This window comes from Adiantum capillus-veneris, chromosome 5 (genome assembly GCF_014529385.1).
Source record: "Adiantum capillus-veneris isolate H3 chromosome 5, ASM1452938v2, whole genome shotgun sequence".
NCBI classification, from domain to species: domain Eukaryota; kingdom Viridiplantae; phylum Streptophyta; class Polypodiopsida; order Polypodiales; family Pteridaceae; genus Adiantum; species Adiantum capillus-veneris.
In genome coordinates, this window is record NC_140935.1 from 93,162,383 (window position 1) to 93,176,509 (window position 14,127).

Below are 14,127 nucleotides of genomic sequence, written 5' to 3' on the forward strand. Positions count from 1 at the left end.
AGTCTCGACAGGCTTAGCAAGAAGATACACTCTATCCCTGTCAAAAAGACTATTAAGGCACATCAAACAACAACCCTCTTTAGATCTCAAAATTTCAAGTATCATGGCTTGCCAACATCCATAGTGTCGGACAAAGATCCTAGAATGATCAGTAATTTCTACAAGGGTCTCTTTGAGAATCTAGGAAGTAGATTAAATTTCTCTTTCCGCCTATCATCCACAAACAAATGGCCAAAGTGAAATAACTAACGACTCTTAAATTTACTAAAAGTATATGTCATGGAAGTACATCAGCGTTCTCAAGGAGGTACCTACCTCTTATAGAGTATGTGTACAATGACATTGTAGTTACTTCTATGGGGAAATCACCTTTCGAGGTTAAAGAGAGAAGATCCAAAAGTCCCTTACTACTTAAAGTATATGGGAAGATCTTCGCTGCTGCTGATAAATATAACCGAGACTCACAAGAATCTTTTCCAAAGATTAAAAAGGTTATATCCATCTCAAAGCAAAGGAAAAAAGGGGTGCTGCTAATAAGCACATAAGAGACTTAGCCTTTAAGAAAAATGAATGGGTCTTGCTAAAGTTTCTCAAGGCTCATCTAAGGTATACTACGGGTAAGATTCCTAATGGCCACTAAGAGTATTATGCTAAACTAGCAAAAAGAGACTATGGTCCTTTTTAAATTCTTAAGCCAATTAATGAGATAACTTATCAATTAAAGTTGCCCAACCATTGGCTCATTCACAATGTTAACCATGTGATCCTACTCAAGACTTACAAAGGAGAGCCACAAAAAGAACCAATAATGGAGGACCCAATAGAGATTGAAGATTAAGAAGAGGTATTGCAGATTGAATCGATTCTCTGACACACGAAGACAAGGTAGTAAGAAATGGTAAGATTATCCAATGATATCTTGTTAAGTTTAAGAATTATCCTTTTAAAGATACTAGATGGATAAGGAACCTAGCTTAAGATAATATGAACCTTGTCAATGCTTACAATGCTACACTAGAGTAAGCAAATGAAAATGCATTTTAAATGAACAATATTTTTGTCTTATAAGACTCATTCTCTTTCTTTTATTGTGCCCAAAATTTAAGAAGTATGCATGCTTAGGATCATGTTTGTGGTGACGACGTCTCCCAAACACCAAGTAGAACTTGTCACTCTACTTTGGAAGTATGATATGGACTAAAGAGCAGACATGCTTGCGGCATCTAAGTCTCTCGAGCACCACATGGATTAGTCATCCATTCTGGAATGATGTCGTAAGGTAAAAAGGGATCCTCTACCCGCTAAGAAACATGGACTAATGACTAGAATTTATCTTCTCTACCTCATAATCAAGGACTACTATGATTTCAAGAGAGAGATAATGTCATAAAATATAATATCTAACTTTACCAAATGATTTTATCATATTAAACTGATCACTTAATATGGGAAGATAAAAGGGGAACAAGAGTTTATATATATATATATATATATATATATATATATATATATATATATATATATATATATATATATATATATATATGTGTGTGTGTGTGTGTGTGTGTGTGTGTGCGCGCGCGCGCTTCTAGACCTATCTCAACATGGGACTTAAAGAAGAAATGGTTGCATTTCAATAGGGATCCAAAAGGAGACGGTCTACCAAAGAACAATGTGCAATAAGTGCTTCTAGATTTACCTCAACAAGGGACCAAGAGGAGAGATGGTTACATCTCAAAAGGGGTCCAAACGGAGGTAGTCTATCAAAGAGCAACGTGCGATCTAATGGATCTTAAAAGACCTTAGGGTTAGCTTCATTAAAGACCTCCAAAAATTAGTGTTAAAAAGTCATTTGACCTCATGCAAGCTAGGGCTAACCTCTAGGTGGGAATTGTACCCAAACATGAGGTGCTAAGATGCTTAAAGTGGTTATGGGAACCTTGCCCAAAGCTTGAGGTGATTTTTATGCTTAAATGACTAAGGTTTTTGTAATGTTAAATTCAAAGATAAATTCTCAAGAGGCATGAACGTTAATTCTTGATTGACTAAGGCTTGAAGTATTCAATTCAAAACAAATGACTTAAGAAGCATAAAATACACATGCTTGTTTGATTGACTAAGTCCTTGAAGTATTTAATTCAACCAAATGATTTAATAAGCATAAAAGACATATGTTCAATTGATCCTCCACATGTGGCCCTCATGATGTGTTTGAATGCTATTGGTTAGGTTTTAAAAGGGTCCAATGAGAATTTAGATACATAAAAATAAATAATTAAGTTCTTTCTCTCAAAGAGAAAAAAGAGGACACATGTCCAAACGAAATTATAAAATAATACGAGAGAGAGAGAGAGAGAGAGAGAGAGAGAGAGAGAGAGAGGTGTAGACCAAGCATGAGAGGGGGGGTATACTTTCCCACACACACATTCTCTTATTGTGTGGAGTGCAAAATGCAAGAGCTCCATCTCCTTCTTCAAGCTTGTTGAGAAGTGGAGAGCCTACACCAACACTCTTGGCTATGGAATGCAAATCCAACCAAGAGCCATGCTTCAATGCTTAAGCTTGTCATCTTCTTCATCTTCATTACTATGCTAAGCAAGAAGAGTGATGATAATTGAGAAACTATTTCTTTCTTCTATGAATGATTATTCTTCCTCTTCCCTACCCTCATTCCCCACTAGCTCTCTCCACCTTTGAAGGTGTGAGGCTTGGGATATTTAATGCTTTTCGCAAATTTTATGTTAAGCGCGTGATGCATGAAGCTTTCCATCTTCATAGCATCACCAAGGTCACAAGGAGCACAAAGATGGTATTGTAATAAAGTCTCTCTTGATGGGAGAATCTATAATACAAACGTCTTTGGAGGGGGGACCGGCTCCAAGTAAATCGTGTCCTCAATTGTTGTCATGTTCTCTAATACTCTCTCTCTTGCAAAATTATTGTTCATGCAAAGTTAATTAAGTACTATGTTCATGTTGCTACCATCAATTAAGTTCACCCTCTATGTTATCAAAGTGATCTCACAAAAATGCTCACTTTAGTTCTCTTAATTCCGCTATTCTCAAAGTTCATAGGCCATTCCCATTACATTGGTATCAAAGCATTTGGTTTCTCTTTTCTTGCTTAAGAAGAGAGGTCCTTAAGTAGCCTATTAATGGTTGATTTTGTTAATTATTTTAGGGTAAGTGGGACTGGGATCTAATATCGGTTTTGTTGAGCCTACTATGTGGGATATGGTGCACACCTCGAGAACTTTGGTTTTACTAATGGGGTCTTTGTAGACTTGCCTACGGCTTTACCATTATTGAGCCATAAGAAGTCTGAAACGAGCTATCTCTCGGCAATTCTGCTATGTTAGACCCACCCACTACTCTCTATAATTAACCAATTCGAGCCGTGGGTGTAGATACTTAAGTGCTTATTTTCAAAGGCTAAGAGGAGTAGCAACTATGGTTTGGAATTACCAAAGAATACACTAAATAAACACATAAGTTTAATTTGCATGTTTGATAATAAGAAAGAGAGTAGAATGAACATTGATAACTTTGATTTTGCACACGAAGGTGCTAATGATGATGCCCCCATGTTTATCAATTATCTTGTTACTAGGTTGCATCAAGCTATGGGCAACCTTACTTTGCAAGCCGAAGTTATCCAAGAAATTCGTGCTTATGGGATTTTCCTTCCTCTCCAAGAGAAGAGAGAGCTTTAGGAGGCCTCTTGATGAGACTCCCAAAAGAAGACTCTCTCACATAAGAGAGGAGGAATCCAAAGAACGAGAAAGAAGTGAATCCATAAGTTCCTCTAAAGATGTGGCTTCATGAAGACAGTGGTCTAGACTATCGCCAACTCCTCCCAAGAGAAACAATCAACCCATAGTCCTTCTCCTCGTCATTCCGAAAAGGAAGAGAGGAAACAAAGGAAGAAAAAGGCAACAAAAGGCCACCCTCTTCTCCTTCTTCTTCACCTTCCCGCTCTTCTGACGAAAGCAATAGTTATTCTCCTAGAGAATACAAGAGGAGAGGACATTGCAAAAATTACCCTGCACGGCGAAGGTCCTAAAAGCTTAAGAAATTCAAAGGGTGAGGAAAGAGTATTTCTTTTCTCAGGTATGATGGCACCTTTGGTGCCACCAACAAAGTATTGGCCTTCATCCAATGATTTAATGAGACCTTTGGAAACAAGGGATTCACGGAGTCCTCCAAGCTACACCATGTAGCTATGCACTTCCAGAAATCTACTCGTCAATGGTGGGATAGCCTTCATGGCAACGGAGAGGCCCCAAATACAAGGAAAACTCTACGAGTTTCCATCATGAAGCAATTCCTACGAGCGATGTAAAGGACAAGTGCTCACCGAATGGCAAAGTTTGAAGCTTCTCTCACAGGAGTCTATTCACAAATATGTGGACAAGTTTTGGGGTTTACATCTCAAGGCTACTGTCTTTCAAAGGATAGACTTCGCCAAGAAAAAGCAACAATTTTGTGTGGGCTTACCTGAAGAAATGGCCGAGTATGTCAACTCCCAACGGCCTGGTTCTATCACCGAAGTAATCCACCACACCGTGGTTGCTTCCCCGCATCAATTTCCAACAAGGGGCTAGATGGAATGTCAAACCCATAGAAAACAAAGACAAAAGTGATGCAAAGGGGAAAACCAATGCCCAAATTTCTTCCCAAGGCACTTCCTACAACAACAACTACAACAACAACAGGTCCAAGGAGAACGGAGTTTACAATGGTAAAAACAAACTCTCTCATGAAGATCTTGAAGCTTTTCACAAGGACCATTAGTGTTTTAATTGTGGGGAGCAAGGACATGGCTATCGTTCTTGCCCCAAGAAAAATGCTTGCAATGATACTCCTATGGCTTCCACCATCAAAGCTCCATAAGAGGATGCTCATTGCAAAGGATCATCTCTCTCTTATGCTTGGGGAGAATTAAGGGAGCATGATGCCTTCATCTTGTTTGACCCCGACTCTACTCACAACTTCATCTCAACCGAGTTGGCCGCCAAGTTGGGCATTTAAGATTTTGAGATGGGAGATACTATAATTGTTGACACAGCTTTCAAGGGATAGCAAGCTTCCGTTACTTTCTTGATTGGGAAGTTGAGGCTTCATGTCCAAAGCTATGTCAGTAAAGAATATTTTTTTTAATCTCTCCTCTCCAACATGAGGATGTTATCCTAGGGGCACCATGGCTCAATCACATGGCTGCCAACATGAAGTTCCCTGAAAGGAGAATCTATTTCACCTAGAAAAGAACATGTACATAGATGCTAATGAGTTAGGGAACACCATATCCTTGGTAAATAAGCTTGCTAATCCTAAATGGATTCCAAGATGTTGTCAATGATAACATCCCTAGTGAGCTACCTCCAAAACGAGGGGATGATGACCATGCAATAAAGTTTCTACTAGGAATCTCACCACCTAATAAACCTCCTTATCGAGTTTCCCAAGCTCAACAAGAGGAGATCATGAGGCAATTGCATGAATTGGTGGAAAAACGGATGGTGAGGCCTAGCTCCTCTCCATTCTGTGTGTCAACTATAGAGCACTAAATAGAATCACTATATATTAAAAAAAAAGGATTTCCCGTGCTGCGGATAGGAAGATCTATTTGCAAGTTTTGGCCTGACAAATGCTCCAACCGCATTCAAACTCACGATGGACAAAAATCTTCAGGCCACTCAAATTCTCTTGAGGAGTACAAGTGACACCTCCAGGTAATCTTTCAAGTTGTGAGATAGAATAAGCTTTTCATTAATCAAAAGAAAAGCGATTTTTTCCTACAAGAGATTCAATATTTAGGTCACATTATTCTCAAGATGGTATCCATATGGATCCATCAAAGTAGGAGGTAATAAAAGCATGGCTTAAATCCAAGGAATCTACATGAGCTAAGAAACTTTATTGGTATGTGTGCATACTATAGACGCTTCATAACAAAATTCTCTCAAATAGCAGGACCATTGTATGACTTAACAAAGAAGAACGTTAAGTACTCATGCACTGCTAAAGAACAAAATGCTTTTGACAAGCTCAAAGGAAAGCTTACCTCTCAACCAGTCCTCATGCTTCCGGATCTCTCAAAGCCATTTGAGGTCCAATGTGATGCTTGTGGTCATTGCCTTGGACCAGTCTTTCTTCAAGAAGGGCATACCATAGCATATGAGAGTTGAAGGCTCAATGCCGATGAACGGGTCTTCGGCATATACAAAAAAGAGCTTTTAGTTGTTCTACATACCCTAGACACATGGAAGCACTATCTCTTGGGGGACTCCATTTATCCTACGAATGGATCACAAAGCCTCAAGAAATTCCTGACACAAATCAAGCTCTCTGACAAACAAATGAGGTGCTGGCAAGCACAATCAAGTGGTTGATGCACTTTCACAATAGCCAAGGGTAAATGTGGTGTCTATAGCAAGTTGGAATGATCTATCTGTTATGATAGATGAGTATGCTACTGGCCAATAATTTAAGTAGATAATTACAGCCTTTGCATTAAGAAAGGTAAAAAAAAAGAACCATTCACCTTGAAGGAGGGTTATCTTCCAAACGAGAATAGGCTATGTGTTACTCACCAATACAATAAGAAATTCATGCATGAATCCTATGCTTCTCCTTATGTGGAGCAAAGAGGGATTCCATAATCTACTCTTCAAGGAGTAGAAATGTATTTCTGTTGGTCTACCATGAAAAGTAAACATACAAGAGTATGTTTCAAAATGCCTGATATACCAAAAAAATGAAATTTGATCGAGGGAAGCAACTTGAATTGTTTCAGTCTCGACAGGCTTAGCAAGAAGATACACTCTATCCCTGTCAAAAAGGCTATTAAGGCACATCAAACAACAACCCTCTTTAGATCTCAAAATTTCAAGTATCATGGCTTGCCAACATCCATAGTGTCGGACAAAGATCCTAGAATGATCAGTAATTTCTACAAGGGTCTCTTTGAGAATCTAGGAAGTAGATTAAATTTCTCTTTCCGCCTATCATCCACAAACAAATGGCCAAAGTGAAATAACTAACGACTCTTAAATTTACTAAAAGTATATGTCATGGAAGTACATCAGCGTTCTCAAGGAGGTACCTACCTCTTATAGAGTATGTGTACAATGACATTGTAGTTACTTCTATGGGGAAATCACCTTTCGAGGTTAAAGAGGGAAGATCCAAAAGTCCCTTACTACTTAAAGTATATGGGAAGATCTTCGCTGCTGCTGATAAATATAACCGAGACTCACAAGAATATTTTCCAAAGATTAAAAAGGTTATATCCATCTCAAAGCAAAGGCAAAAAGGGTTGCTGCTAATAAGCACAGAAGAGCCTTAGCCTTTAAGAAAAATGAATGGGTCTTGCTAAAGTTTCTCAAGGCTCATCTAAGGCATACTACGGGTAAGATTCCTACTGGCCACTAAGAGTATTATGCTAAACTAGCAAAAAGATACTATGGTCCTTTTTAAATTCTTAAGCCAATTAATGAGATAACTTATCAATTAAAGTTGCCCAACCATTGGCTCATTCACAATGTTAACCATGTGATCCTACTCAAGACTTACAAAGGAGAGCCACAAAAAAAACCAATAATGGAGGACCCAATAGAGATTGAAGATCAAGAAGAGGTATTGCAGATTGAATCGATTCTCTGACACACGAAGACAAGGTAGTAAGAAATGGTAAGATTATCCAATGATATCTTGTTAAGTTTAAGAATTATCCTTTTAAAGATACTAGATGGATAAGGAACCTAGCTTAAGATAATATGAACCTTGTCAATGCTTACAATGCTACACTAGAGTAAGCAAATGAAAATGCATTTTAAATGAACAATATTTTTGTCTTATAAGACTCATTCTCTTTCTTTTATTGTGCCCAAAATTTAAGAAGTATGCATGCTTAGGATCATGTTTGTGGTGACGACGTCTCCCAAACACCAAGTAGAACTTGTCACTCTACTTTGGAAGTATGATATGGACTAAAGAGCAGACATGCTTGCGGCATCTAAGTCTCTCGAGCACCACATGGATTAGTCATCCATTCTGGAATGATGTCGTAAGGTAAAAAGGGATCCTCTACCCGCTAAGAAACATGGACTAATGACTAGGATTTATCTTCTCTACCTCATAATCAAGGACTACTATGATTTCAAGAGAGAGATAATGTCATAAAATATAATATCTAACTTTACCAAATGATTTTATCATATTAAACTGATCACTTTATATGGGAAGAAAAAAGGGGAACAAGAGTTAGTATATATATATATATATATATATATATATATATATATGCTTCTAGACCTATCTCAATAGGGGACTTAAAGGAGAAATGGTTGCATCTCACTAGGGGTCCAAAAGGAGACGTTATACCAAAGAGTAATGTGCAATAAGTGCTTCTAGATTTACCTCAGCAAGGGACCAAGAGAAGAGATGATTACATCTCAAAAGGGATCCAAACGGAGGTTGTCTATCAAGGAGCAACGTGCATCTATTGGAGCTTAAAAGACCTTAGGGTTAGCTTCATTAAAGACCTCCAGTTAGTGTTAAAAAGTCCTTTGACCTTACGTAAGCTAGGGCTAACCTCGAGGTGGGAATCGTACCCAAGCATGAGGTGCTAAGACGTTTAAAGTGGTTGTGGGAACCTTGCCCAAAGCTTGAGGTGATTTTTATGCTTAAATGAATAAGGTTTTTGAAATGTTATATTCAAAGATAAATTCTCAAGAGGCATGAACGTTGTGAGCGGGATGGAAACACACACAATGCCTCTATAATGACCCAACACACACTCTTGGGATGATACACACACACACACACACTATCGAGCGCCACTCAGCTTACACAACCCACCTGGCCGAGACAGGGAACACACCGATGGAGTGACGGGAGAGAGACTATCCATTTGCCCACTCCACATAGAGAGACACACACAAACACACACCCAAAAAACTCAGGTCAAAAGAGGAGAATTTATGATGTTTAGATACAATTGAGCTTGGGCCAACACCAATGGGGCAAATAGCTCACACAATATGGGTAAAATATGCCAGATACAATCACAAATTGGAGCAGAAGCTTCGCTCATAGGAGAAACTTACACAGCTAAAACAACAAAAAAATAGGGAGGAATTTGGCAAAATGGACAGTGCCATCGCTTCCGGAACTGCCCAAAACCCCAATCTAAAATGTCAAAGTGCTCAAATCCGACCTCGGATGAGCAGTTTATGGCCAAAACAGGCTCCAAAAACAGCAAAAAATCAGTTGCGGCTGTTCCTCCTCTTCTGTCCATGTTTTTTCTGGTCTTCTCTCCGGTTTTTCAGTTCCCACACTTAGCTTTATCACTTGGGCACCTTTGCTCTTTTAGTTGACCTTAAATGGACCCCGAACAGGCCAAAAAGTGGCATCACAATGCATAGTTGTCACCCTGCTGCATCCATCCGTACACCTGGCACTCAACTTTTTCCAATAATGCATCCCGCAACCACCTGAAGTGGCCCCCAAATACAATTCTCATGATCACCTTTCTTCATAATTATCACAAGAAAACACCCACGTTGTGTCCGTACTTATCCACGTGCAAATATTGACCCTATTCGACCTCCTGACGCCACTAGATGCCATTTGACGCACCTGCTTACCTCATGTCATCGGCCCGTGGATAGCTTCCTCGAGAAGTTTACGTGCTACCAACTCCTCATTATTATAGAAAAAACACACTGGTACTGGTGATAGTAAAAATCTATGCACTATGTACATGCTGTCCTACCTGTACACATGTGGGCCCCACGCAACTACCTGGCTCTGGAAAATGGGCAATTCTTTATTTTATGCATCATGCATGGATATCTATATATGCGCAATCACTTATTCCAAAAAACTCCTAACATAATTTTCCCATCCCCTAGCCTACTAGATCATTCATAATCAGCAGCAGCAAAAAGAGACATGAGACTCGCTGCGTCACATGCCTCCTCATCCCTCACATACATTACTTTTTCCACAGACAGCTCATCTTGCTCCACCATCATTAATCTGGCATGATACAATTTAAGATGCAATCTATTTACCCTTGACTTATGTAGAATCCCATCCAGGTTAGCCGACTGATATGTACCATTTGGAAAACACTCCACTACCTTGAAAGGGCCTTCCCACTTAATTTGAAACTTCTTTTGGAATGTCTTGTCCAGCTTACTGTTGTAGCGCAAAACCAAGTCATGCTTCTTGATACCCTTACTTTTGACCTTTTCATTTATCTTTGCCAAAGCCCTATCTTGCATTTGCCCATAATGCTCCAATGCGCTCACCCTATCCAGCTGAACTTCTTGTAATTGTAAGAGACTCTCTTTGAATGCATCACTAGGCGGCCCAAGCAACTTTTCTAACATCTTGACCGTAGGAAACTCTACTTCCACAGGCAATAGTGCTTCATTTCCATATACCAAATGAAATGGAGTAAACCCTGTACTTGTCTTCACCGAAGTACGGTAAGCCCATAATGCACTAGGCAATTCCAAATCCCAATTCTTTCCTTGGTGCTTTGTCACTTTCAAAAGAATTTGTACCAACTCACCATTAAATCTTTTATTTAAGCCATTACATTGTGGGTAATAAGGAGTGGTATGCTAGTGCCTAATCTTCATCTTTGCGCATACAAAATCTAGCAGTTTAGCTCTAAATCCTGGCCCCTTATCTGAAAGTAGCTCCAATGGCACCCCAAACTTGCAACATATTTCATCATACACAAATTTTGCCACATCCTTTGCAGTGATTTGTTTTACTGCTATAGCCTCTTCCCATCTAGAAAGATAGTCCACTGTAGTCAAATTATAGCTTTTGCCCCTGCTTGTGATAGGTAACGGGCCTATTGCATCAATCTCCCACTTTTCAAACACATCAAACGCCATAATGGTTTTTCGTAGCTCTGGCTTCAACACTCTCTTCCCAAATTCTTGACACCTATTGCAAGACCTACACCAATGGTGAACATCCTTGTGCAAACTAGGCCATACATACCCCTCTTGCAGGATTTTATGCAAGGTGATCTTTAGAGCAAAATGACCACCACATGCGCCTTCATGATTCTCTTCCAACACTCTATAAAGCTCCTCCTGCCAAGGTACACGTCTCAACACGAGATCAACCCCTTTCATGTACAAGACATCACCAATCAATTTGCACCTGGATGCTCTACGCAGAAAACCATACTTCTTAGACTTGTGAATGTCCTTCGGAATGATTCCTGTTAGCAAAAACTCCTCTTCTTGAGCCAAACTTTCCCGGCCATGATAAAGAGGTAAATTGGTCCTCAACACAAATACCTCGCCAATCATGCTTTGAGCTGCTTCCTGTGCCTCTCCATTTAGAGCATGTTCAATGTGTCTGATGCTCCATGCTTCGAACTTTTTTAACAGGCCTTTAATTTTGAAACACATTTTCTTCAATGAGGTGTTCTTGCTCTTCCACACACCCAATACTTGCTTCACAACTAACAAGGCATCACTTTTTATGCTCAACCTTCTAATCCCATGCTTCAAACAAATGTGTAATCCAGCTTGCAATGTAGCATATTCAGCCTCATTGTTACTGTGTGCATCCAATTTGAACCCTCTCTTGCATACTAGCTTCCCCTCTGGATCATAAAGTGCTATACCCCCTGAAGCCGCATCATGGCTCTTCTTGTATAAACCATCAAAGAACAACACATGTGCATTGCTGATCTGTGGCACTTCTTCAACTACCTTTCTCACCACCTCTTCCTTAACAAGAAGGGGATTCTCCTTGTAAGTCAACAAATCAGCTAGGGTAGCTCTTGTATTGTCTTCCACTAGAAAAGAGAACTCAAACTCTTGCAGCTCAATTATCCATTTCTTTACCACATTTGACATGTTAGTGCCATTATTTAACTGTGGCAAAAAGTCATAACTCGTCAAGAAAACAAAAGGTCGTGGTAGCAAGTAATGAAGAAATTGTCGACAAGCAAATATTACACTGGCCATCACTAGCTCTACTTCCGAGAATTTTCTCTCTGCTACCAACTTCACTCGGCTTGCACAATACACTGGCCTCATATAATGGCTACCCTTCCCTTTTTGCAATAGCATGGATCCAATGGCATCATCCCCTACTGATGGATATACATAAAAAACTTGCTCCCAATCAGGAGCCTGCATGGCTGATAGCCCCCCTAACACCTCTTTCACCTCTTGAAACACTTCTTTACATTTTTCATCCCATTGCAATGAATCATGCTTTGCCACTTGTTGTAATGGATAAAGGAGCTGTGAAGACAATGGAATAAACCTCGCCATGTACTTCACTTTGTGTATAAAAGTTGCCAATTGCTTTGTACTCGTAGGTGATGGAAGAAGAATAATAGACTTAACCTTGTCTGGATCAGCCTCAATGCCATTTTCTGACACCATGTGGCCCAATAACTTCACCCTTGGCTGTGCTAGATGACATTTCTTTGGATTTCGTTGTCCTCCACATTCATCATATCGAGCCAATACCATCTGCAGCTTCTCATGGTGTTCAACCCTACTACTGTAGACACAGAAGTCGTCCATAAAAGCTTTAACACAACTACCAATGAATGGTGCCAATACCCAATTTTCTCTCTCTTGATAGAAAGATGGTCCATTTGATAACCCAAATGGCAATATTGTGTAGCAATAGCAGCCCCATGGCGTAATGAAAGTTGTCTTTGTTCGGTCTTTAAGAGAAATCTTCAATTGAAAATAGCCCGAAAAACCATCACACACACTGTACCTTTCATAACCTGACACTAAATCCAAGATCTGATCGATGAATGGAAGAGGATATGGGTTCTTCTTAGTGGCTGCATTTAAGGGCTTAAAATCTACACAAATCCTCCACTTCCCATCCTTCTTTGGATTGACTACTACTAGACTCACCCATTCTGTGGTTTCCACTGGGACTATGAACCCTGCCTTCAATAACTTGTCCACCTCTTCCCGCAAAGCTTCCATTTGCTCTTGACCCATCCTTCTTAGCCTTTGCCGCACTGGCTTAGCACCTTCTTTCATCTCTATATGCATCTCTTCTCCTTTGAACCCTTTAATCTCTTCATATGAAGTAATGAACAAATCAGGAAAAACTAGCCAGCATGTGCAAATATATCTCCTTCTCCATAGCTGGGAGTTCTCCACTTATCATTTGTGTCATCAATTCTTGCTTCTTTGACAATTCAACCTTGGTTTGTATCAGCCCTTCGATCACTTCATAAGGCCCTTCACTTTCATCTTCAACCTCATTTGCAAATGCAACTAAACCAGACTCCTGGCTTTCTTTGTCCATAAAAAGAAATGCAACATCAACATCCTCATCACTGTTGGTCGTACTATCACTGTCCTCATCAGTCATTGTGGAATAGTCTTCATCACTAGACTCATCCTCATCTTCATAAAGCTCTTCCAATACTTTCCTTGTGTCCATATTATATAGCTTCTTGGCACCTATCTTTCCATAGAGGCTACTCGTACCACGTCGCCAATCTTGAACAGCTCCCACTGCACGTAACCATGGTCTACGTAGTATAATAGGATATGCTCCCAACCCCGCTGGCATCACATGAAAATCAACCACCGCCTTTTCATCATACGCCTCCACTTCTGAGCTCTTTACAACACCCAAACATTTTACTTTTTGATGGTTTGCCAATCTGATCCGAAAACCTGACACCCCGATCACTGTAAAACCCATCTTCTCAACGCATGAGTGTGTTATATTTGGGCTCCGTCATCCACATAACCTTGTCCCATATTTTTTCTTTTGTGCCACATATCTACTATTGGGAAAATTTCTGGTAGCTCATCCATTGCCAAGACCTTTAGTGAACCTCTCTCTGGCTCTCTCTCCATTGGGTTAACCATCCTCTTCCACTGTCGCTATAGCTTAGGCACCATCTCTATAAGCTACCCAAAAGTAACATCTGCCTTTCTGCTTGTCAGATCCTCCTTCAAGTCATAGCTTAATTGCCCATCCCCTAGTGGAAAATCTGAAACATGAAACTTGCGACGAGCCCTTCTTTTCCTCTTGGCCTTGACATCCTCGCCTTCATGGCTCTTTCCCTTCTTCTTGCTAGGACCTGGGT